The sequence below is a fragment of the Heloderma suspectum genome, chromosome 4 (assembly GCF_057233095.1).
Source record: "Heloderma suspectum isolate Gila_16-S chromosome 4, 16-S_ref, whole genome shotgun sequence".
NCBI lineage: Eukaryota > Metazoa > Chordata > Lepidosauria > Squamata > Helodermatidae > Heloderma > Heloderma suspectum.
Genome location: NC_139461.1, coordinates 249784475 through 249807316, shown reverse-complemented (window position 1 = coordinate 249807316; position 22842 = coordinate 249784475). Strand labels below are relative to the sequence as shown.

Sequence of the window (22842 nt, the reverse complement as noted above, 5' to 3'; positions counted from 1 at the left end):
TTGGCATTAGCTTAACAAAGCAGACACAAGTGGCTTTTCTCTCCTGTGGGATCAAAGGAGTGCTGTGTTCAAACAGTACATCTTGTTGCCACATCATATCAATCCAGGGGGACAGGTTTACTGGATGGATGGATGGATGGATGGATGGGTGGGTGGGTGGGAAGGATGGCCCATAGATCTCAGTAGTTTCACTTTGATGGTGGCCAATGCTTCAGAAACAATGGTGCAGCCAGGGCTGGACCTTGGGCGCAGGCCTGGGGCCCCAGGGTTTCAAGGATCCCCAAACCACCCTCTGCACTTGCTGTGGCTCCTCCTCAGTCTCCTTGCTCCTGGCCTGACCCTGGCTGCAGGCTCGTCCAGCTAGCTGCAAAATAGGTCTTTTTTAAACTTACGTTTTGAGTACCAGCAGTCTGAACCAATCAGATGCTGCCTTTGGGGGACACAGCCAATGGGGACACAGAAGTGACATCATTTCTGAGTCCCCATAAAGGCAGAATATGACTGGTTCAGATCGCTGCTACTCAAAACATATGTTTAAAAACCCACAACCAAGTTATTTCAAAGTATTTGTGCTGTGGGACTTGCCCTTGCACTTTCTTTTGCAAATGCATGGCTGGCTGGGTGAGAAGGAGGAGCACCAGATAAATTAAAAAAGGGAGAGAGGGAGAGAGGGAGAGAGGGCTGTTTGGTGGTGGGGTGGTAATGGGAGAGGTGGCAGTGGGCAGCCAGGGGGGCCCCCTCAAAACAAGCTACACCCCTGTTCAAAAAAGGCCCACAAGCCCAAGGAACAACATCCTATTTCCTGTTTTGCCCAGCAAAAAGGAGTGCTTAATATGCTTTTCAATGTACCTGAAGAAAGAGAGATGAGCCAAAAACCAAAGCGGTTCTCTTGGAACAGCCAAGTATCCTTTCATGCAAGATAAGTTATGAATTTCATTGCTATGCATAAATTCTCTTATTTGAATCTTGCCCTGCAACCTTTGTTCTGAAGAGAACATTTGGTGGCAAGGCAGCTCCTAGGCCGGCTCAGCAGCACATCTGCCATCATTATCATCAAGCATGACAAATGGTTGGGAGAGGTTTTGTGGCACGTAGAAGTGTGAAGATAGCAGCAAAAGCAACTGTGTTGAGCAGCAAGGGGCGGGGGAGTGCATTGGTGCCAGCTGTAGACAATAGATAAATGAGTCACTGAATAATTATTAATTTCCAAGATTTATTGGTCGCCCTGTAGCTAATAGCTCTCAAGGCGATACACATTAAAAACACAAATAAAATCCAAAACTCATATAAATCAAAACAAAAGCAGCATAATAACACGATCAATTAAAAGCAGCAATTAAGTAAAAGCAGCAGAGGCTAAAACAACATATATCACAGCAAGATCTAAAAATACCACAGGAATTAAACTTCTTAAAAATATAACCTAGCAGAAATATACAGAGGAATAAAAGGCTTGAGAGAATAAAAAGGTCTTTGCTAAGAATAGAAAAGATAACAAAGTAGGCGCCAGGCAGACCTCTCTCTAATTCTGTAAATTAATAGCAAACTCATCCGCATGTAGCTAAAACTGCACCATCCACACACAAGAGGGAGGTATCAGCAGGCATGTAGATTAGTCAGAGATCCATTTGCAGAAATACAGATGTCAGGGTGGATGCTGAGCCCATAGAATCCCAGAGTAGTTCTGATTCTGAGGTAGAGCAGCCTCTCCTGGGAGAGGAGCGCGCACATACTTCCCAGGGCCAACAGCTGGCAAAGATTCCTCCCACCGGCATTCCTGGCATAGATAGCAGTCCCGGGAGTGAGAGAGTGCAGGAAGAAGACTTGCTGGATGTGCGACACCGACGCAGGGAGCGGCGCCAAATGGAGGGCGTGGAAAGGAGGCGTAGTGCCCGGTTGGCGCGCAAACAACAGTTGGGCTCAGAGGATCCAAGGGAAAAGGGGAGGGACTCTCCCTAGCCCATAAGTTCAGGGTCTGCCAGTGATTCTCCTTCAAACGGGGACCAACTGTTCCAACTTAGAGCATAGGTACTCTGCTGCTCATAGCTAGTTGCTAACAGTAGAGTTGTTAAGTTGTAAAAGAGGAATAAAGCTTTGAAAACAATCCCTTGTCTGTGTCTGGACTTGGCTACTGGATTAGACTGAAAGAGGCTGCCAAGGAGCCCTTGAGAACAAAAATATTTAGAGGGACTGCCCCCCGCCCCCAGGGAATAAAATACCAAAACAGCCCATGCTCAGTGACCATGGAATGCTGATGGACCATTGTGGGGCGAGGGTGGGGGGCATGGAATGGGGTATCCTGGATCAGGTCATGACTAGCTAGCTGGAACCCTGACAAGGAGCAATCGACACTGCAGCATTTTGTTGCAGGTCTCACTCCAAATATCATCATCTTAGCAGTTGCAGAAACAAAACCTTCAAGTCGCTTCAGAAATAGCTGCTACATGGAAGAATCCAAAAGACAGATGACCAGAGGATTATTTCTAGATGCTGGTGTTTCCTCAGACCTAAGAGGAGACATCTTATATTTGAAAGCATTTAAATGTTCATTAGATGATCAGGGAGTTATTTCTAGATGCTGGTATTTCCTCAATCCTTAGAGACATTTTATATTTGAAAGTATCTGAACATTTACTATCATAGGATTGGAACATTTCACATACACACACACACACACACACACACAGAGAGAGAGAGAGAGAGAGAGAGAGAGAGAGAAATAATTTCATATATATACATTTAATATATAGACTCAGGATTCTTAGTCCAAATAGCCTTAATCTGGAGGACAATTCGTAATTACACCAATCATACCTCTTTTTTTCTCCTAAGGAATTTTCATCTCCAGGCATTCCAAACTGCCACTCCTGATACCCAGTTTAACAGCACAGCTACTGATGAGGGTGGAAGCCGAAACGTTTAGCTTAATATATATATATATTTTTAATACTCTGTTGTTAGTCTTTCTATCTTTCATGGGGGGGGGGGAGAGGGAGGGAGGGAGAGAGGTGGTAGTGAGTTGATACTCTGGCTTAAGCCTCAATCAAGATACACTGAAAGGAATCAAACAGAAGCCTGGGCCACCCCAGCAACAAGGGAAGTTCACTTCCTACTTCAAGAGCCACTAAAGCCACAACCTTATTCACATATAACAGGGAGCAACTCCTAAAGAAGTAGGTCTCACCAAGTTCAAAGTCAAAATGCATGCAAGCAGGCTGTAAGGCTGCATCACAAGTCCACAGTTATGGTCAATTACGTATGTATGTATGTATGTTTGTATTTAATTAATTACAGTGGTAGTTGCTCCAAACCCAAAATTCTCTGGGCGATGAACTATTAAAACAATTTAAAATACAAATCCAAGCTACCCCCATCCAGCCTGCCTACACTGCCGTGATAGAACATGTATGATGTAACTCAGCACCCAATCACAGCACACCACCACTGGAGGTGATGCTGGGGAATGTGTCCCCCCCATCATGAGCTCATTGGCTCCCATGGTATGGGCAGCACATTTGTTGCTGTTGTTGATGACACAGTCCACAGTTGGTTACCACTGGCAGTGTTTCCAGGGATGTTGTGGGCATACCTGTCATTCTGACCCCATTTTTGTATTTTGTATTTTGTGGTTTTGTGGTCCTCTGATCACCTGAGCTGAGCACGTCTAGAACATGGAGGGCATTATGCCAGCAGCAGTGTTATCTCCACCCATCCACCCCAGCATAATTAGAGTATCAGATTGTCCTGCCCTGGTACTAACAGCATGTTCTCTAGCATGCCAAGATTTTCGGTTAATGTGCCCAGAAATTGGAGCTTCCAAGTGACACACTTACGAAGTGGGGAATAAAAGAGAGAGAAATCTGACCTTTATTTTGGTGCCAATATGGAAACAGAGTTCTTTTGAATGACAAACTTCCTTGAGCATTAAACTTTAACATTCATTGTAAGCCCCCATGTCACTTAATAAATCTGAGGAACCATAAAGATGGAATTTTATTCCCTGAGGGTACATTCTTTCCAACAACTAAGTAAAGCCACCTGTTTGGCTTCTATTTTTAAGAACAGAACGTAAGAAGAACCATGCCAGATTAGACCAAAGACTAATCTAGCCCAACTCTCTGTTCCCACAGTGACCAGCAAGATGCCTATATAGGAACCACAAGCAATACATGAGTGCAATAGCACCTTCCCACCCATGTTTCCCAGCAACTGGCATTGCCTCTTGTGGAAGTAATACACAGCCATCATGGCTGGTAGCAATTTATAGCCTTATCCTAGTGCATCACCTACATTTAATCTACAGTTTCATTGATATAAAGATTGCCTGTTTTCTCTCTACTTTAGTTCTCCAACAACCATGGAACCAAGAGACGGATCTGGGTAAGAGCTGAGAATTATATTTTCAGCAATGCGGACTCAATCACTGTATATTTCTTCATCTAAAGGCTGATTTAATGGCTGCAACATCAGCCAGTTTTTTTTTCTTCCTTCCCCCACCCTGCTTTGTTTAAGACAACTCAAAAACTTGCACACCCTTCTGTGACATTTTGATGGCCTTATAAAAGTATTGCCCTGATATGGATTTTGGCATTGTTTCCAAACACGTTATACTAAAGCTATGACATGCATTTCATCATCTTCCCCTGTCTATGGTGTGTTTAGTAAGTCCCAGATCAATGACTGAAGGATTCCAATTTAATTTTGTTACAAGTTCACAACCAGCAAGAGAGCAAAATTTTGGCAGCACTCCTTGTAGTAAAGCTGTGGGGGGATGAGAGAGAGACAGAGAGAGAAGCATGACAGACTAGTGACAATTCTGCTTATTTATGAGCTGGGGTTGAATTGCTTTCAATGTGCATTCAATATCAGTCCTATTTCAATGTGCATTCAATATCAGAAAACTTATTAAAGCAACACAATAGCATAAGCACATCAGGTAAGACCCCTGATGTGTCCTAATTAGCCACCCTCCTCCTAGCATTCACTGCCTAGGGATGATGAGGGTTGTAGAACAAAACAGCTGGAGGACCACAAGTTTCCAACTCCTATGCTAAACTATGGTTTAGTGTAACATGTATGAACAGGAATGAACCACATTGAGCCTTGGGTTCACATACTTGCCCCTCCCCTCTCCTCTTCCCATACAGTCAGAGGAAGAGTTTGAAAGCTTTTGTTTTTGCTTTCCCACAGTTTGTTGTGTTGCCTGGAGCAAGAAACTGTGATTAACATTAACTATGGTAAGTTTCAAACAAGTCAACTTCAAACCATGGTTATTTATTGAAACTGGTTAACTAAAAGTAGAACCAAAAGCTTCTGAACTCTTCTCAACCATGCAGAAGGAAAGGAGGGGAGTGGGCTGTGGACCACACACATCACACTAAAAGATGGTTTACCGAAAATTATGAACTGGCTTACCGACTAGTTACTGCTTAATATGCTTTAACCACACCTTGGTTCATGTAATGAAGGTATTTAGAATTGGATGTGATGCAGATAATCAGTCATTTTAATTACAAATGTATAAAAGAAATATATTAGTAGAACAGTTTGCAATAATTTATTCAACTATATAGTGTATTTTTAAAATGCTAAACATTGTTAGCTTCCACAAAAGCTTAAGGACTCTTTTTCTATGTACTAGTAGCGCTTCTGTAAAGAATAACAGGCTGAGATGGTGGGCAGCAGGCCAGGAGAGGTGTGCTAGACTGGGATAGTTTCCCTCCCTAGTTGCCCACTTTGGTTTCTCTGTTGAAAAGCTCAGGGCGCAATCCTATGCATGTTTAAACAGAAAAAAAGTCCTACAACTCCCAGCATTGCCTAGTCAACATGGCTGGCTGGGGAATGCTGGGAGCTGTAGGACTTTTTCTGTCTAAACATGCATAGGATTGTGTCCTTAATGGTGGGAAGGTAAGAGAGTGAAGGGTTTCCTCCACGCACTCACTTTTCTGACTCCACTCTGGCTTCTCTTACCCTAGTTCAGCCTCCCTTAACCTAGAGCCCTCCAGACATTTTGCAATACAGCTCCCAGAATGCATGACCACTGGCCATGCTGGCTGGAGCTGACAGAAGCTGGAATCCAAACCATCTGGAGAGGGCACCAGGTTGAGGGAGGCTGCCCTAGTACAAAGCAAGGGGTCAGGCTGGATCTCTGCTCATACTGGAATGACAAAGGCAGCAAGTGTTTCCCTCTACTAGATTTCTGATGAAATGGCTGTCAGTCAGGCAAAGTTTGTTCATGATGTTAGGCATGAACATGAAGAATCTCCAAGTTTCCATTAGCTTGTTTACTAACTCGGTTAAAAGCTACATAAGCTTAAAAGACCAACTAAGCCACCATCTCTAGTGATATGAAACCTGCCACAGCCATCCGACTCACATACCACAAATCAACATAAGGACTTTTCTCATTTTCATGATTAGTTACTTTTAGGGCTAAGTGACCTGTTACAATAAACACATTAAAAAAACAAACAAACCTGGATGCTTTTATTTTGAAGAAAAAGCAAATGTGGGGCTCAATCCGGAACATGCCCTTGATCCAGATCAGGACTCTGGGTTGTATCCAGTGTTAGTCCTACTTAGAGTAGACCCACTGAAATGAATGGAACTTGTTAGCTGAATAGTAGATAGGGCTTAATGCACCAGTTTGCTGCTGAAAATGAACTCCTGTTCTCCTTGGCTGCTAGTTGACCCAAATGGTGCTGATCAGTGCAAACGTCACCTTCACAGGCAATTACAAGCTGGGGGATATTTTTTAGAAGGAAACCAGCATGGGCCCCCAATTTGGACCAGATGCACATTCTGGTTTAGGGGCCACAGCTGCATTTTCTTCAAAATAAAAGTAGCACGTTTAAGCATGCTTTCCTTAAAAGAACATGCTTATCATAATGTGTGGTTTGGCCCTTATTGAACACTGCTGATACCAGTGTCACTACCACATCTTAAAAACAACAGACTCTTGGAGCAACTTAAAGGCTAACACATTTCATTATGGCATACGTTTCTGGTCATTTATAACACGCCACAAGACCCTTCGCTGTTTTTGCTGCCCACAGACCAGCAGGACTACCCCTCTGGAAACTGCTACCATGTATTTACATGACGGAATCCATCTGTATTGACAGAACAATCTATTGCTATATTTTTGAAAGGTGTGGAGGGAAGAATCATTTAAAAGATTATACACAAACTATATTGGTAAGTAGAGGTCAACATATTACATTTTTTTCCTTACCTGAATAAACATTTTCATTCTTTGCAGAAGATATTAAAAGTTTACGTTTGGCTAAAGTCAATTGTTTGAGTGGGGGAAGGGACCTCAAGAATTTTGGAGCAAGCGTTGAAGTGTGGGTCATGTGGCAGCTGGATGCCAAACAGTTGCAAAGACTCCCTCATTCTCAAACATGCATAAAATTCTAATAATATTTGCAAACATGAGATGAAAAGCAAGACTGAAAAGCCAAGGAACAATGTCCAGCATTCATACCATAGCCCTTTATTGTTTTGTCTCTTTCTCTCTGGAGGCACTTGTTATGTTCTTTCAGAACAGTGCTTCCTAAATCTCTTGCAGCCTGATCATCTCTATGTTTACTTGGAAGTAAGTCTCACTGAAATCAAGTAAGTGTGTGCCCAGGATTGCATCCTTAGTCTGTGAATAATTTCAGAACCAATAATATAATGCATGTTGCTAAGTCCCCAAACAACAAATATGTGCTCAGCACTGTTCAGATGGCTCCCCACTGATCCACGGTACATTTACCAATGCAGTCTCAGCTGCCATGGTGTGCATGTCATTGCTTGCTTCACAGGAACAAAAACAGAGTTGCTATGTAGGGATATATATATATATATATATATATATATATATATATATATATATATATATATATATAATCACCATCTACATTGTAAAGTAGGGATGACATTAGAATTAAAGCTACCTGAGCCTATGACAAGAAGAAACAATCTCTCCCTTAGAAGGGAAGGAAAAGATGGCTACAGCATTGGTTTGCCAAGGATACATCTGGATCACTTTTTTTTCTTTTTACTAATGCTATATTAGTGCTAGCTCTGTCCAGGGGTGATTGTACATTACTTAGTTCCATGCAGAGGGTAAGGTAGCCCTTCAGAAGGGACAGGAGCCTAATCCAGCACCAACACCAGCCGGCCACCATCTGCTTCCTCCCTCCCACATCTGCCGCAAGTCAGGAGAAGCTTGGTGAAATTGACAAACCTTGTCATTTTCACTAGTTTATCAGGACAGGTTGCTATTGACTTATCAATTGCTCCACTGCTTGTAAATGATTATTATTATTATTAGATTTTGTTTATTATAATTATATTATTAATTATATTATTATTACTATTATTATCAGCACCAACAACAGACAGATAGCTGCTGGCACTGGAGTGGCAGTATTATATACAGTCACCAACACAGTCCCTGAGCAATCTTCCACCCCAGGGGAAACTCTAGTGCTTACAGTCAATTCACACCGCAAGGACAGTGTGGCATATAATAATTGGAAAAAATGCATTTCTGCATATAATAGCAGCAAAAACCAGGACAGTTCTGGTAGGCATGGGGGCAACGACCTGAACTGGGGCTCCTTTACATTCCCCTGAATGGGGGCAGACGTATTGTCTGGGAAGACTGCAGCCTTGCAGGAGAGATCATGCTACTAATCTGGAGGCTGAATGTCTCCCTGCTCTCAGTCTCACTCCACAGCATGAGTGCTTCTCTAATGCTTGAGGAGGAAAACAGAAAATATTATCAAGTCTTATGACTTGCAACAATGATCTATCATCTTGTGATACTTTTGAAATATATTATTTGAAGGTTAGGTGTACCTCCCTCTAGTACTGAGTATATGTCTGCTCTATTTGCTTTGAAGAGGCAAAAAAGCAGTATTAATTATATATCCATCCATCCAAGGAAGTCAGGGCAGCAAACATGGCTCCACCCCATCCTTACAGCAGTCCTGTGCAGCTCATTAGGCAGAGAGAGAGAAAGATTGACTGAAGGTCACCCAGTAAGCATCATGGCTCAGCAAGGATTTGAACTTAGGTCTCCCTTGTCTATGTCCAACACTCAGGAGAAGGAAACTTGGTGCCCTCCAAATGTTTTGGATTGAAACTCTCATCACCTAGCCAGCATGGCCAACGGCCAGAGATTATAAGAGTTGCAGTCCAAAACATCTGAAGGGCACCAGGTTGCTTACCTTGCTCTAACCACTACAGCACTCTGGGCTCAGTAGTACAACTACTGCCTCACAAGCCTGGTTCTTCTCCCACTCCCTGACCCATCTCCAGCCATACGTTATATGTGGGCTGAGTGACCCGGTTTGCACATAACGCCAGCAATTTTGTGTGCTGCTTCCATATGCAACCTCCGACTCACGAAATAGCCTCCAATCGGAGGTTGCATATTCAAAATGGCAGCTGCACATGCTGGGCATGTGACCCAGCAAAACATGGTTTAATTAACCCACGATTTGCCAGTGTTGTGTGTGAACAGGCCCAATATCAAACTATTGTAACTGAATATGGATTTGTCAATCTGTTGGACAAAGACTAAAATGTGGTTGGCACGTGCTTCCAAAGATTGTCTGGGCAAGCTATGAGTGAATGAGGGACCCTGGCCAGGAAAGGGAAAGACTGGGAGTTAATTTCAGGTTACCAAAAGAGTGTTATTAAATGCACCAGCATATTCCTCTTGACCTGCCTTCACCTTGAATTGCAATATAGGTTATCATGCCTATTTAAAACCATTGACAGCCCTTGAGGGGATGGCCTAAAGACCTAATAAATGTACTGAAGCAGGGTCTGCCACAGAAAAAGGCTGAGTTTGGCTCATCTTTCAAAGCCAGAAAATAAATGGTCCTTCCGGGCATTGGTGAATGACTGGAAAGGGAAGGACTGATGCTAGTCTTGCTTGTGGCTCTCATGTGCACTGAACATAAGAAGAGCCATGCTGGATCAGATCCCCCAGCAGCTGGTCTTGAGAGGCATATTGCCTCCAATACTTGAGGTAATATATAGCCATCAAGAGTAGTAGCTATCTATAACTTTATCCTCCATGAAATGCCTTCTCCCAGTGGAATGCTCCTTACTTATAACACTGATCATAGCCATATGCTGGCTAGCAAATATGATGATGCTTGGAGTCTCAGGTTCAGTCCCTGGCATCTCTAAGTAGGGCTGGGAAAGACCCTTGTCTGAAATCCTGAAGAACTGTTGCCATTCAGTGTAAACAATCCTGCACTAGTTGAATCAATGGTTTGACTTGGTATTTGGCAGGTCTTGTTCCAAATGGGGGAAGTGTTGGGTTACCTAAAGTGAGCCTAGGTGGATAATTTGTTTTTGGGTTTTTTTTTTTGCAAATTGAGAAAACATTCCTCCTATCTGGTCAGATGGTAATGCAAATTGGTAAACACAACACCTTCAATATGCTATATTATTGTTATGTTAAACTCAGATATTTCTGTTCTAGTTCAGTAAACTAGAGATTAGTGGGTGGATCCGATGGAGTCTCCTACAGAGAAAAGTTCAGTGCAACAGGGATTCACACATTACTCATGCCAGCCGTTGAGTCTCCTTGGATGCAGTTTGTTTTTCATTCAACAAATTGACAAAGTCAACTGGAAATTCAAAATGCTCATCAGAAGCACAAACCACAGTTGTGTATTCCTCTGATCAATCTGTGCTTTAGGAAAGTCATGTGCTAAATCACAGTCTGGATTTCTGACAGATATAACTAGAAGCATCTAACAGAAGACACTGATTCATAAATTCTATTTTATAGCAACACTGACACAGACACAGTTACAAGGCCCTACAAACTACTAGATCAATGGTCATGTTACTATTACATGATCCACATTACACTGGAATGGCTTCTTATTGTAACTATAAAGTGCCCTAGAACCTCAAAGCACACAATTACATCAGTAAAAACCCACACATTTAAATATGTGTTTTTAAATCCTCGATCCATCATTGTCACTGGAGGCCCAAGTGGCCACTGCGGCTCGGAGTGCCTTTTACCAGCTTCGGCTGGTTCACCAGCTATGGCCTCTCCTGGACAGGGATAGCTTAGCCATGGCGGTACAGGCATTAGTGACCTCAAGACTGGATTACTGCAATGTGCTCTATGTGGGGCTGCCCTTAGGACTGCTCCAGAAGCTAGAGCTAGTGCAGAACACAGCAGCTTGGCTGTTGTTGGGAGCTGCCCCTTTTCATCATGCAACTCCTTTGCTGAGGGAACTGCACTGGCTGCCTATTCGCTACCGGGCTGGGTTTAAGGTATTGGTAGTAGCATACAAAGCCCTAAACAAGTTGGGAGCAGGATACCCAAGAGAGCGCCTCCTTCTTTACCAACCTGCCCAGTCACTGAGGTCATCAGAGGGCATGTTTCCAGTGGTTCCAGATGGACAGATGGCTGGGTGGAGTCCACCAGGAAAAAAGCCTTCAGCGTGGTGGCCCCCTTCCTATGGAATTCCCTGCCTTTGGAGGTCAGGCAGGCGCCAACATTGTGTCCCTTCTGGGGCCTCCTGAAGACATTGTTATTTCAAGAGGCCTTCCTTGTGCGACCAGCCACAGTTTATTAAATTCGACCTCATTGGAATTTGTCTTTTTTTTTTTAAAGTGTTTTAACCTGTTTTATTCTTTTACCTTGCTGTTTACCAGTCTGAAATCTTCTGATGTGGAGTAGTATATAAATATTGTAAGTAAGTAAGTAAGTAAGTAAATAAATGATTATTTTACAAAGCTATCATGTTTTATCATGTTTTAGAAGGCCAGTCATGATTATTTAGGGACACGGCCCATAATTTTTTTAATCTTTTGGGGTTGGCAAAAGACTTCCTTGCCAATGAACCAGATCATGCTTTGCAAAAACACACACAACCAAAGCTATTTGTTACAATCCATGGGGAGCAAGATGGTTTCTTGTATCCATAACAACCTGCATTTATGCACAGGAATTCCCTAGAAAATGGAGTGATAAAAAATTATTCATGAAAAATATATGCAACTCTTGCCTCTAGCAATGCACCAGGCAGGATTTCCATCTCCTCCCTCTCTCCCACCTTTGTCAGCTGTTGCTGAACCAGTCAGGAACAACTCAATTCTCCATCTTCTAGCTAAATAGAGATATTTATTCCCTGAACTCAGATAACATGAAAATCTGAATTGAAACTATAGGAATGGCTCAAATCTTGGATTATTAGACAAGCTACTGCTTTGAAATCTGCCCTGTCACTTAGACGAGAGCAACAAGCCAGCATTCAATCCCAGGGAGTAATAACCAGCTTAACCTCACTTAATAACTACTGCAATCACTGCTTACCAGAGGTCACACTTCATCTTCCTGGCTGAGAGTGGACTGCTGATCTTAAAAACACACACACACTAAAACCACCCACTCACTCCTTGCTCTAAGGGGCACAGAACCATAATTAAACCTCAGGTATTGAGAGCCATTTCAGAGGGCCAAATAGTAAAGGTGGCTATTATGGCCAAGATCTTGCCATAAAAGAATATTGTGTTAAAAATGCCATAAAATTCCAGGCCCCATGCTATATTCCAGTAGATCTTTCACAACCTTTAATCAGGCTTAATGCTTCCATTGTCATGGAGATTAGGGCTATGGAGTTTCATTTACAGAGAGAAAGTAAACACTGGACTCCCTAGCGTGTACAAATAAAGACTGGCAGAAAACAGAAGACCCATCTCTGCATTTCAGACCTTGGGAATCAGTGTACAGTCACAACTCATGATGGTCAACTAGGTTGGAGGCACCCAGAGTCAAAATTTTAGGAGTTCTTTTTTCTTTTTTTAAGCCATTTTAGGAGGGAGAATGTGACACATGGTGAATACATGATGCACTCTGGAGGATCTTGAGCAGACCGTTGGCCTAAGTTTTGCTGTGGGCATAAATGATATGAACTGTGGAGCAGTGTGTAGTGAACATAACCAAGCATAACTAAGCATGGAAATAAGCAGACAGCAAAATGGGGGATCCATTTGTAAGAAAATGGCCAACCTTACTCCTCATTTTTCAAAATTGATGTCAGCCATGTAACTACTAATTACTTCCCCCATCTTATTCCAGGTACGTACCCAGTTCAAAAATAGAGGGCTGACATATGCCCTTGCTAGAAATTCCTATTTAAATACAGATTTTAATCCCTGGGTGCCTTGTGTACAACCAAGCATTTCTCATCTGCAAAACAAGGAGTGTAATTATTATTTACATGTAAACTGTAATCTTTCCTAGGCCAGGAATTCTTGTATTGATACCAACCAAGCTAGTGCTTTGAATCCTTAAAACGGAATTTGGGGGAATCTGCAACAGAAATCAACACTGAACTTCCAATTCTACGTTTAGTAGAATGCACTGGGAAAGCAAACAAACAGTTGATGGAAATGCAGCATGGCAGTGGCATTCCCTTTGCACAGGAGTACTCTCTTCAGAGATCAGACTGACAAGACTATGAGAAAACGTATACTGATTTTAGCCATAATTAAAGCAATCCTTTCACTGCACACCCAACTTTGTATTTACAGTGAATTATTTGTTCTAAAACATATCATCTGGTGACCTGGTTCACTTGAAGAGTACCGTGACCTGAAAGAGTAACAAATAACAGGAGTACTACTAAGCAGTGTTTATACAGCACTTAAAGCAAATATTTCACATCCATTATCTCAGTAATCCCTACACCTCTGAAAGTTAGGCCAGTATTGGTATGCCCATATTGCGCAGGTGGGGAGACTGAGAGAACAGTGGTTTCCTTAAGATCTGATCTGAAGACATATGGTCCAACCACTTTCTGAAGCTAAGTAGGTCTAGGCTGGATCTGGTCAGTTGTTGGATAGGATACCACCTGGTAACTCTACGTACACCACCTTGAGTTCCATCATGGAAGAAAGATGGGATATATATTAATAAATAAGGCCAGCTAAAGAGTTTATAGGCAAAATGAGATTTGAACTGGGGACATCCTGGTTCACATCTTAGTCTTCGCCACAATGTTGGACTAGGCCATCACTTTGCTTTTTAAATTTTTTATTAATATCTACAAGTGTACAGTTGTCACCAGGGCTAGTTGCAGAGGTGCTTAGAAATGTGATGTCAATGCATTGGAATTAGATTGTCAGCCCTGATTACCACACATATAGTTGACATGTCTGTAAGGAGTAACATTTCTCATTACAGTAATCAACATGCCTCTTTTGTCTATTACGGTAAACTGCCCCTCAAACATTAAGGTACTTTTTTGACCCGACACGCTACTCAGTACAGTGGGAGCAGACTCTTTTCATCTGCAAGAATAAAATTATTCAAGTTTTACAAAATGGAACTGTGGTAGAGCAAACATTAAGGAACTGACTTTTCGAACAGCAACTAAAGGTGCAATCCTATGCATGTTTAGATGGAAAAAGTCCTACAATTCCCAGGGAATGCTGGGAGTTGTACGACATTTTTCCATCTAAAGGTGCATAGATTGCACCTTAAATTGATCACCCCCATCTGCATTCACAATATTACTGTGCCATGGAGAGCAAACCAGTAAGCCCTGGTATTATGCAACCTCCATTCATTTCATCTGGAAGCTCATGCAAACTTAGCCAAAATGCTTGACGAACTGAGGATTTAATTACTCTAGACTCCAAGCTCACAACCACCGGCAATAGCTAATGTTTATAAAGGACAGAATCCAGTTCTCGTTAATCAGAATGTGTGCAACATATGAAAGAACAGCTGCTTCTTAGAAGGATAGATCTTGAGTTCTCTATTAAGGAAGCGCAATATCTGTTCGTATGGTAACATTTTTAACACAATATTCTTTTCAAACTCTTGAATACTATTTTTGTATGTACTTAATCTACAGTGGGTTTGGATTTTAGGCAGCTCTGCTATTTGGGCTACCCCAAAAAACCTCATCAAAGATATAAATTCAGACAGACAATGACTTCATTTGCTGTGCATAGATTTATGATGACATAGTCTCAGTAAGTGGGTTTGGAGCTTAAGTTCAAAACACACAAGAAGAGATTTTCAAAGTCTGTCAGAGGCAAGGAACGCTTCCCAACTGTTACTTCCTATAGTAGTGCATTTAAGGCCTAGTTCTTAGTGTCAAGCTATGTGCTACATGAAGATCCATAATTCCTCTCTTCCTCCCTTTTCTTAATAAGTCTGGGAGTCAGAGGGGAAGAAGAGCGCTCCACTCTTTTCATTTTTCAACTCCAAATAGCCCACTCCAAGCTGCTTTTTCATCCACTGGCAGGAAGCTATAGGAATCATGTAAAAAAGCAGCTTGGAGGGGGTGATTTAGAAAAAGGCCTGGAAGAGAAGGGATTGAGCAATTCCTCCGTGTGTTCTTCCTCTGCTCCAACTTCACCATAGGTTTGCCGCCTTGGTGAAAACTAGGTCTAGGCGATACTATATGGTGGAAAATAGTAAACAAAAACCATCTTATTTCTTAGGGGTAGGGGTATGTGTGTGCATTTTAGAAGAGCTGGGTTTTAAAAGTCCAGAAATGTCCAAGAACAGGTCTGAAAACCATGAAGGATCCAGCAGAAAAGTACTTCAGGAGAAAGAAAGAAAGAAAGAAAGAAAGAAAGAAAGAAAGAAAGAAAGAAAGAAAGCCCAATCAGGGTTTCAGTTTAGAACAGCCTCCCCCAACCTAAAGACATAAGAAGAGCCACGCTGGATCAGACCAAAGGTCAATCTAGTCTAGCATTCTGTTCACACAGTGGTCAACCAGATGCCCATGAGAAACCCACAAGAAGGACATGACTGCAATAGCACCCTCCTGCCCATTTTTCCCATCAAGTGGTGTACATAGGCATACTGCCTAATGCTGCAGGCAGCATATAGCCATCAGGAATACTAGCCAGTGATAGCCTTATCCTCCATGAATTTGTCTAATCCCTGCTCCAACTAAAGAGCATGTTTCTTCACTACAAGGATTGTGATCTTCAGGTCCCTGTACAGCAGGGGTGGGGAACCTGTGGCCCTCCAGATGTTGTTGGACTACAATGACAACTCCCATAATCGATGACCATTGACCATGCTGGAATTAGAGTCCAGCAACATCCAGAGGGCTACTGGTTCCCCACTGCTGCTGCAGAGGAACTGGATGAATGTCCATCTAGACATTAAATGTTGACTCCTCAAGTTCATGAGCCCCTAGTGTAGAAAAAACAATTGTATTTGGAACGATAGGGAGCTACTTCTCTAGAGTTCAGTATGCTTCGACAGGGGATCAATCAAACAATCAATCACATCGCTTGAAAATAATTAAAATTGCGTAGTTATATGTCAGACTCCTTGATTCTGTTTTATCAGTTTCATTTACAGGGACACAAGCTACAACATGCAGCTACAATCCTTCACGGATGATGTCTATCAATTAAGCATGGGATATTCCTGCTCAGAGACATTATGCTTCCAATTACAAGATGCTGGGAGCAAACAACAAGGAGCAGCCATCACCATCATGCCTTGCTTATGGCTATTAGAAGGTATTTGGCTGCCCATCATCAGAAACTGAATGCTGGCAGCTGGACTAGATGGATCTTGGACTGATTCATAAGTCCAGTGTCTAGCAAGCGGTATAATGCAAGGTGGGGAACAACTAAATACATTCTAAGCCTGAAGGCAGGGAACTTGTGTACAGAATCCATTAATTGTCATGCACTAGTGACTGCTTTGCATCACCAGGAAACCCTCATGCCCTTCATTAAGCCAATGATTGGGCAGCACATGTTTGCACCAGGTTGTAGATCACAAAGGCCCAAAGAATGCCATGTAAGGAGGTTGGAAGAGACTTTCCTCTCATTCCAAACTACCCAAGTCCTCTAATGTGGCACTGCTGGCTGGATCCACATTGCAGCCTAGGAGTCTCAGTTATGTCTTGGCACTAGGACCCAGCCACCTGATCCTTGAGCTGCTCTGTGCAGTGCAGTGGCTAATAGGGTCACACTGAAAGACACTAGCATTGAATTGATGGAAGTGTAATTACCACCCAAGCTCTTTTGTACTAATTTAGGAAATGTGCTCACAGCACCTCTGATCCCAGTGGTACAATCAGCAGTTCTCAATAACACCTTCTGAAAATCCCATTTCCTTTCTTCCTGCAATTCCAAAGATTAAACAGGAATGGTTCATTTACGAAACTGGCAAGGGAACTACCATGTACTTCACCTACTCCCCTTCATCTTATCTAGCGCCTTTCATTGGAGTACGATGAATACTGCGTGTTGCCTCTGGTCCATTCTTAGTCATGCAAACTAAGGTATAATTGAAGACCACTTTCAAGACAATCCCATGCAACGTGCAACTACAATCCGGAGGATGAACTGTAAGTGCATTGCAATGGAATGCAGAGTTCATCACTTTCACAGGTGAAATCGCACCAGAAGTAGCAGTCTTAAAAGATTGCCTTGGTCAGTTAGTGTGGCTCAGTTTTGGGGACAGCTCAATCCCATGAACTGCCATTAGCAGTTTGTTTGTTTGCCTATTTAGATAATGTATACCCCCACACTTTCTGTCTCTAAAGGTGGAAAAACACTCAAGGCAGCTTACATCCTTCATCAAACAGAAAACAATAAAACAATTAACCACAGAATTAAAACCCAGAATAGAGATAAGCAGCTAAAAAAACAAATACACTTCTACAAAATCCTAAAAATGGCAGCAGCCCAGAAACACTTGCAAATGCCTGCAACTTAGTGGGGGTGTATGCTGTGCTGCAGCGATCAAGTTACTGGGGGCTGATTTACTAGGATTTTACCACTTCAGAAAGCAGCGGAGGGGGAAAGTTACACCATGAATGTTCCCTCCATGTTAGACTCCCTGCCTGTGGAACACTAAAATGACACAAGAGAAGCCTAGCCTTTTCCACTGATACCCTAGGTTTCTCCTTGCAGGGCCTTTTTGATGAGAGGGGGCATTCAAATATGCTCTCCCCCATCTACATTCTGAAGTAGTACAATCCCAGAAGGACCTGAGTAACATGCCATACCTCAAGCTGCAAATTAGTTCTCCCCAATCTTGGCAACTGGGAAACCTAACATGCTGCTCTTCTGACTCTAGGGGCAGCGAACAGCCCTTGAAATACCCTAGCAGTAGCGATGGCTGCCGCCCTGTTGGATAGGGCCTATCCTCTTCCATCCCATGAAAAGGGAGACTCGTTTTGCAGAGCCATGCCATGCTGTGCAGTGGGAAAGGAAGAGCGGTGTGCAGTAGCCCAGAGTGTGGGATGTATCAGATGAAGGTATTAAACATTTACTAGTCTTTCTAGAGGAAGAGAACAGCTGTGGTTAATGGACAGCTGTTGCTAAGATGGCTCAAGCCAGGCTTGCCAAGTCTCCTAGGGCTCAGAATCTGAGATACAGGGGATGAAGCCTGGGAGCTAAAGGGTAGCACCTGTCAGAGCAGATGGAGGAACCTAGAGGCACTTGCTGATTAAGAGCTGCCATGTCTCTCCTTTAGCTGATCTCTCCTGTGTAAAGTTATTGCTCTCTTTCCTATGTGTTTTCAAGACAGATTTGTTATGCCTGTATTGGTGCACACCACTCAGTCACTCTCACCCGCAGAAAGGGGCAATGGATGCTGGTTGCTCTGATTTCGGTGGGTCTGTAAATCCATTCTGGGTTTCAGTCAGAACCAGCCACATCTCTAAAAGAGCTATCCAAGGTGCTAAACCCTACCCCCCCAAAAAATAGGTTCAGCACCTTAGATAGCTTCTTTAGAGTTCTGGCTGGTTCTGATTGAAACCCAGATTCACCACCCCACCAAAATTGGAGCCACCAGCCTCCACTGGAAAGGGAAAGCCCCATGCTTCTCATGAGGGGACAGGGACCAGTGTTTTTGATTACTCCCACTGGGCCTTCCCACTCAGTGCCCTGCACTCCACCTCCACACATCAGGGTGCGCATGCAGATGGGACTCCAATTTATGTAGGTTGCGAATGTGCAATCAATACTCTGCATTTTCCCTGAGTACTCGTCACACATATAGAGCCTACATGCATGGGTGGGTGGGGGGGGGAGCACACAGATATGTCTGTACTGTACTGTACTGTACTGTACTGACATGACCTAAAAGACATGGAAGCCAAGCACAAGGAGGGGGAGGGGCCAGTAAAACAGTGAAAGTGACGTCCCCCATTACTGTAAGGCGGCCAGTAGGGAACCTCAAACATGGTTGTCAGGTCACCAGCGGCGACCCGAAATGTAATTCTGCGAACAGGCAGGAAAAGCCTACAGTACGCTTCATGGCAGGAGTAACAGGTTTTTTAAAAGCCACTGGCAAAACAGGAAGGCCAAGAGTGACCCTTTCAAAACAGCTCAAGGATGGACCTTATGGTGGGAAGCAGCATTAATGTAATGGATTAGGAGAGGTTGCTACACACCATAAACACACACATGTGCGGACACATACACTGTCACTGCCCAGTGCTCCACCCCTGTAAAACCCACTTGCCAGGCAGCAGGTACAAATAGGATGCACTTTGCCTCTGTGGCACAGAAGGCAATGTATCTGAACTACGCCGACTACGAGGACCAGCCAAAATTTGTGCACACCTGGCTGGCATAATGTTTAGTGCTGGTGTAAAATATTCAGCCCTGATTTGGGGGGGGGGGGCATTTTGGGGTATGTGTGTGTGTGTGTGCGCACAAATGCGCATCCATATGTGTGAACCCCCTCCCCCCCACACACACACAAAGACTGAATTAATATTTGCAGGCAGGTAAAACTGAAGAGCTTTCGTATAACGCTAGGTTTAAAGATAAGGTGGCCGTGGTGGTCTCCTTCTCCTTCTTCTTCAGACGCCCCCCCCCCTTCTACCACTTCAAGCAGCAGCTTGGCTGCTGCGCTCAGCAACACAGCACCATCCCCTTTGTAAGTGGTGACAGAATACCTCATGGGAACGAAAGTACATCACGATGTAGCATTGTTCCAGGGCATTCTGGGAGAAAAAAAGATGGATGCCCCCATTAGTCAAGGCTTTTGAAACACACTCTTACACATATCTACTCAAAAGTAAATCCTACTGAGTTCACTGGGGTTTACTCCCAGGAAAGTGGCTATAAGATTGCAGCCTTAGACTGAATACAGTTCTATAGAAATTACAATGTGACTGTTTAAGCTCGAAATAGGGTACATTGGAAGGTTTCTAGATTCTAGGGCTGGACTTCTATGCAGGGTTGAGCCCTGTGTTACTGAGGATTATATTAACGTAATATAAATTATATCAGTTGCTTCAAATTTACCTCACTTTAAACAAAACAATGCCTTCTCTGGGATGGACTCTGCAACTGTATTTAAGGAAGGGACCATTGCTGACTGGTAGAACTTTGTGCTTTTCATGAAGAAGCACAAACAATGAAGAAGGAGCTCCTTTAGGTAAAATAAAATACAGTTATTAGATTCTGTCCTTTGGGGAAGATTCAAGTATTTTTAAGTGGACCCATGACTGGAAACATAGCCAGTGGTATGACCATGTGCTAAGATAAGCACTATAATTTGTTAAACTGTGGAAGGTTAAATTTTAAAAGAAGCATTATAAAAGGTTAAAAAAAACGCTCTTGTGTTATCATGCTTACCCTGCATTATACGCCTGTCTTCTTACATAGAAATCATCATATGGAGAGACCAGCAGATAAACGTGCCCTGCTATAGTCTATTTATCTGAGATCGTATACCAGTTTTACCAAGCCTGGTGCCCTCCAGATGTTGTGGATTACAACCCCCTCCATCCCTAACAATTGGCCATGCTGGCTGGGGCTCATGGGAGTTGTAGTCCAAAACATCTGGAGGGCATCAGGTTGGAGAAGGCTGCCCTACAATGTAGCATTATAGCTAGTCCAAGTTAAACTGGACTTCATATCCCATTGTGAAAAACTCTACCAGTTTTCAAATCACACATAGGTATGAAGACGGGCTCAGCACAAACATCCCAACTCGTTTCCATGACTCGCTGCTTCAAAACACCTTTAATCTATCCAGTGATCTCAGTTTTCTGAACAGTTTTATTTGAATTGGAAAAGTTTTATGGAAATTTTTCTGGGAAATTGATTGGGACCTACTGTAGTATGTTTGACTTAGAATCATAGAATCACAGAATAATAGAATAGTAGGGTTGGAAGGGGCCTACAAGACCATCAAGTCCAACCCCCTGCTCAATGCAGGAATGTAAGTCAAAGCATCTCTGACAGATGGCTGTCCAGCTTCAGCTTGAATGCCTCCAGTGTGGGAGAGCCCACTACCTCCCTAGGTCATTGGTTCCGTTGTTGTATTGCTCTAACAGTCAGGACACTTTTCCTGATGTTCAGCCGGAATCTGGCTTCCTGTAACTTGAGCCCATGATTCCGTGTCCTGCACTCTGGGATGACTGAGAAGAGATCCTGGCCTTCCTCTCTGTGACAACCTTTCAAGGACTTGAAGAGCGCTATCGTATCTCCCCTCAGTCGTCTCTTCTCAAGGCTAAACATGCCCAGTTCTTTCAGGCTCTCCTCATAGGGCTTTGTTTCCAGTCCCCTGATCATCTTCGTTGCCTTCCTCTGAACCCTCTCCAGTTTGTCTGCATCCTTCTTAAAGTGTGGCGCTCAGAACTGGACACGTTACTTATATTTAGTAAACAAAATTGAAAAGTATGTCATGTTAAGTGTACTTGCTATATAAATCCGAAAATGTTTTGTGATTTTTTTTAAAAAATGTTTTACAGAGGAGTAGCTGTGTTAGCCTATTGCAGTTAAACTGACAAATGGTCTTGTGGTACTTTGAAGACGAACCAATTTATTGTGGCAAAAGCTCTCATGGACACTGTCCAAGCTTATGCCAGAATAAATTTGTTGGTCTTTAAGGTGCCACAAGACTCGTTGTTGCTGTTGTTGTCCATGTTATCACTGGTAATGGCCAAACTATTTGAACTAAAATATTTGTGTGTGTGTGGGTTGGTGTCAATAAAATGTACTTAATGTAGTTTAAATGTTATATTTGAACAAGAAATGGAATGCTTGACTCCAATATTTTTATGAGAATACTTATCAATATGTTAAGACATGACAATTCAATAGCATACACATCCTTACATTGTTTAAATTATTTTTAATGGAGGCAGTGAAAACAATAAAGTAATTTGAGCCTAAAGAGCTATGCATTTATTAATTATATATCTATGCATGCACAATTCCTAAAAACAGTCACCTGAAAAAAAAGTTAATTACAACTTTGAAACTGCCTTCAACTTTACTTTGACTGGTACTCTGTCTATTCATTATTTTACTAACTCGTTTTATGAAACAATGCATTTGCAGAAATGGAAAATTTTCTGTCCCACATCACTGATCCCCTCTATTATTACAAAGCAGAAGAAAGCCAAAAGTTCCATTCTTTGAAGAAATTTTCCATGATTTTGAAATATGCATTCATTCAATTTAAATCCCTTATAACTTTTAAAAGGCTTAAGGGGTTAAAAAAATATGAGCAAAATTACAAGATTACTAAAAGCGGTAGCATACAAAAACAGACAGAGCATGGGAAATAGGAGCTTTCATCAGCTTTGCTGGTGGTTTAACCATGTAGTAGTAGTAAAAAAAAGTTGTAAAATATATATATATATATATATTTAAGAATAATATATTCAGAGTTCTTTTTAAACCAAAATGTTCAGGAAAAGTACTGACTATTTTATCATCATCTCACACTCTATACTAAAAATGGAGTGTGGGGGTGAGGTACGGCAGATGGGGAAACAAGAGAATCTATAAGCATTCTAGCCCTAAGGTTCAAATCTGTGTTCACTTCAACCACTGTTTTCTTAC

At 42.5% G+C, this 22842-nt stretch overlaps 1 protein-coding gene across 1 annotated transcript in view; it reads right to left on the bottom strand.

Annotated features, from left to right (window-relative positions):
* NFASC (neurofascin) overlaps window positions 1-22842 on the bottom strand; it is a 222563-nt gene that overhangs the window by 195395 nt on the left and 4326 nt on the right. The window lies entirely within an intron of this gene.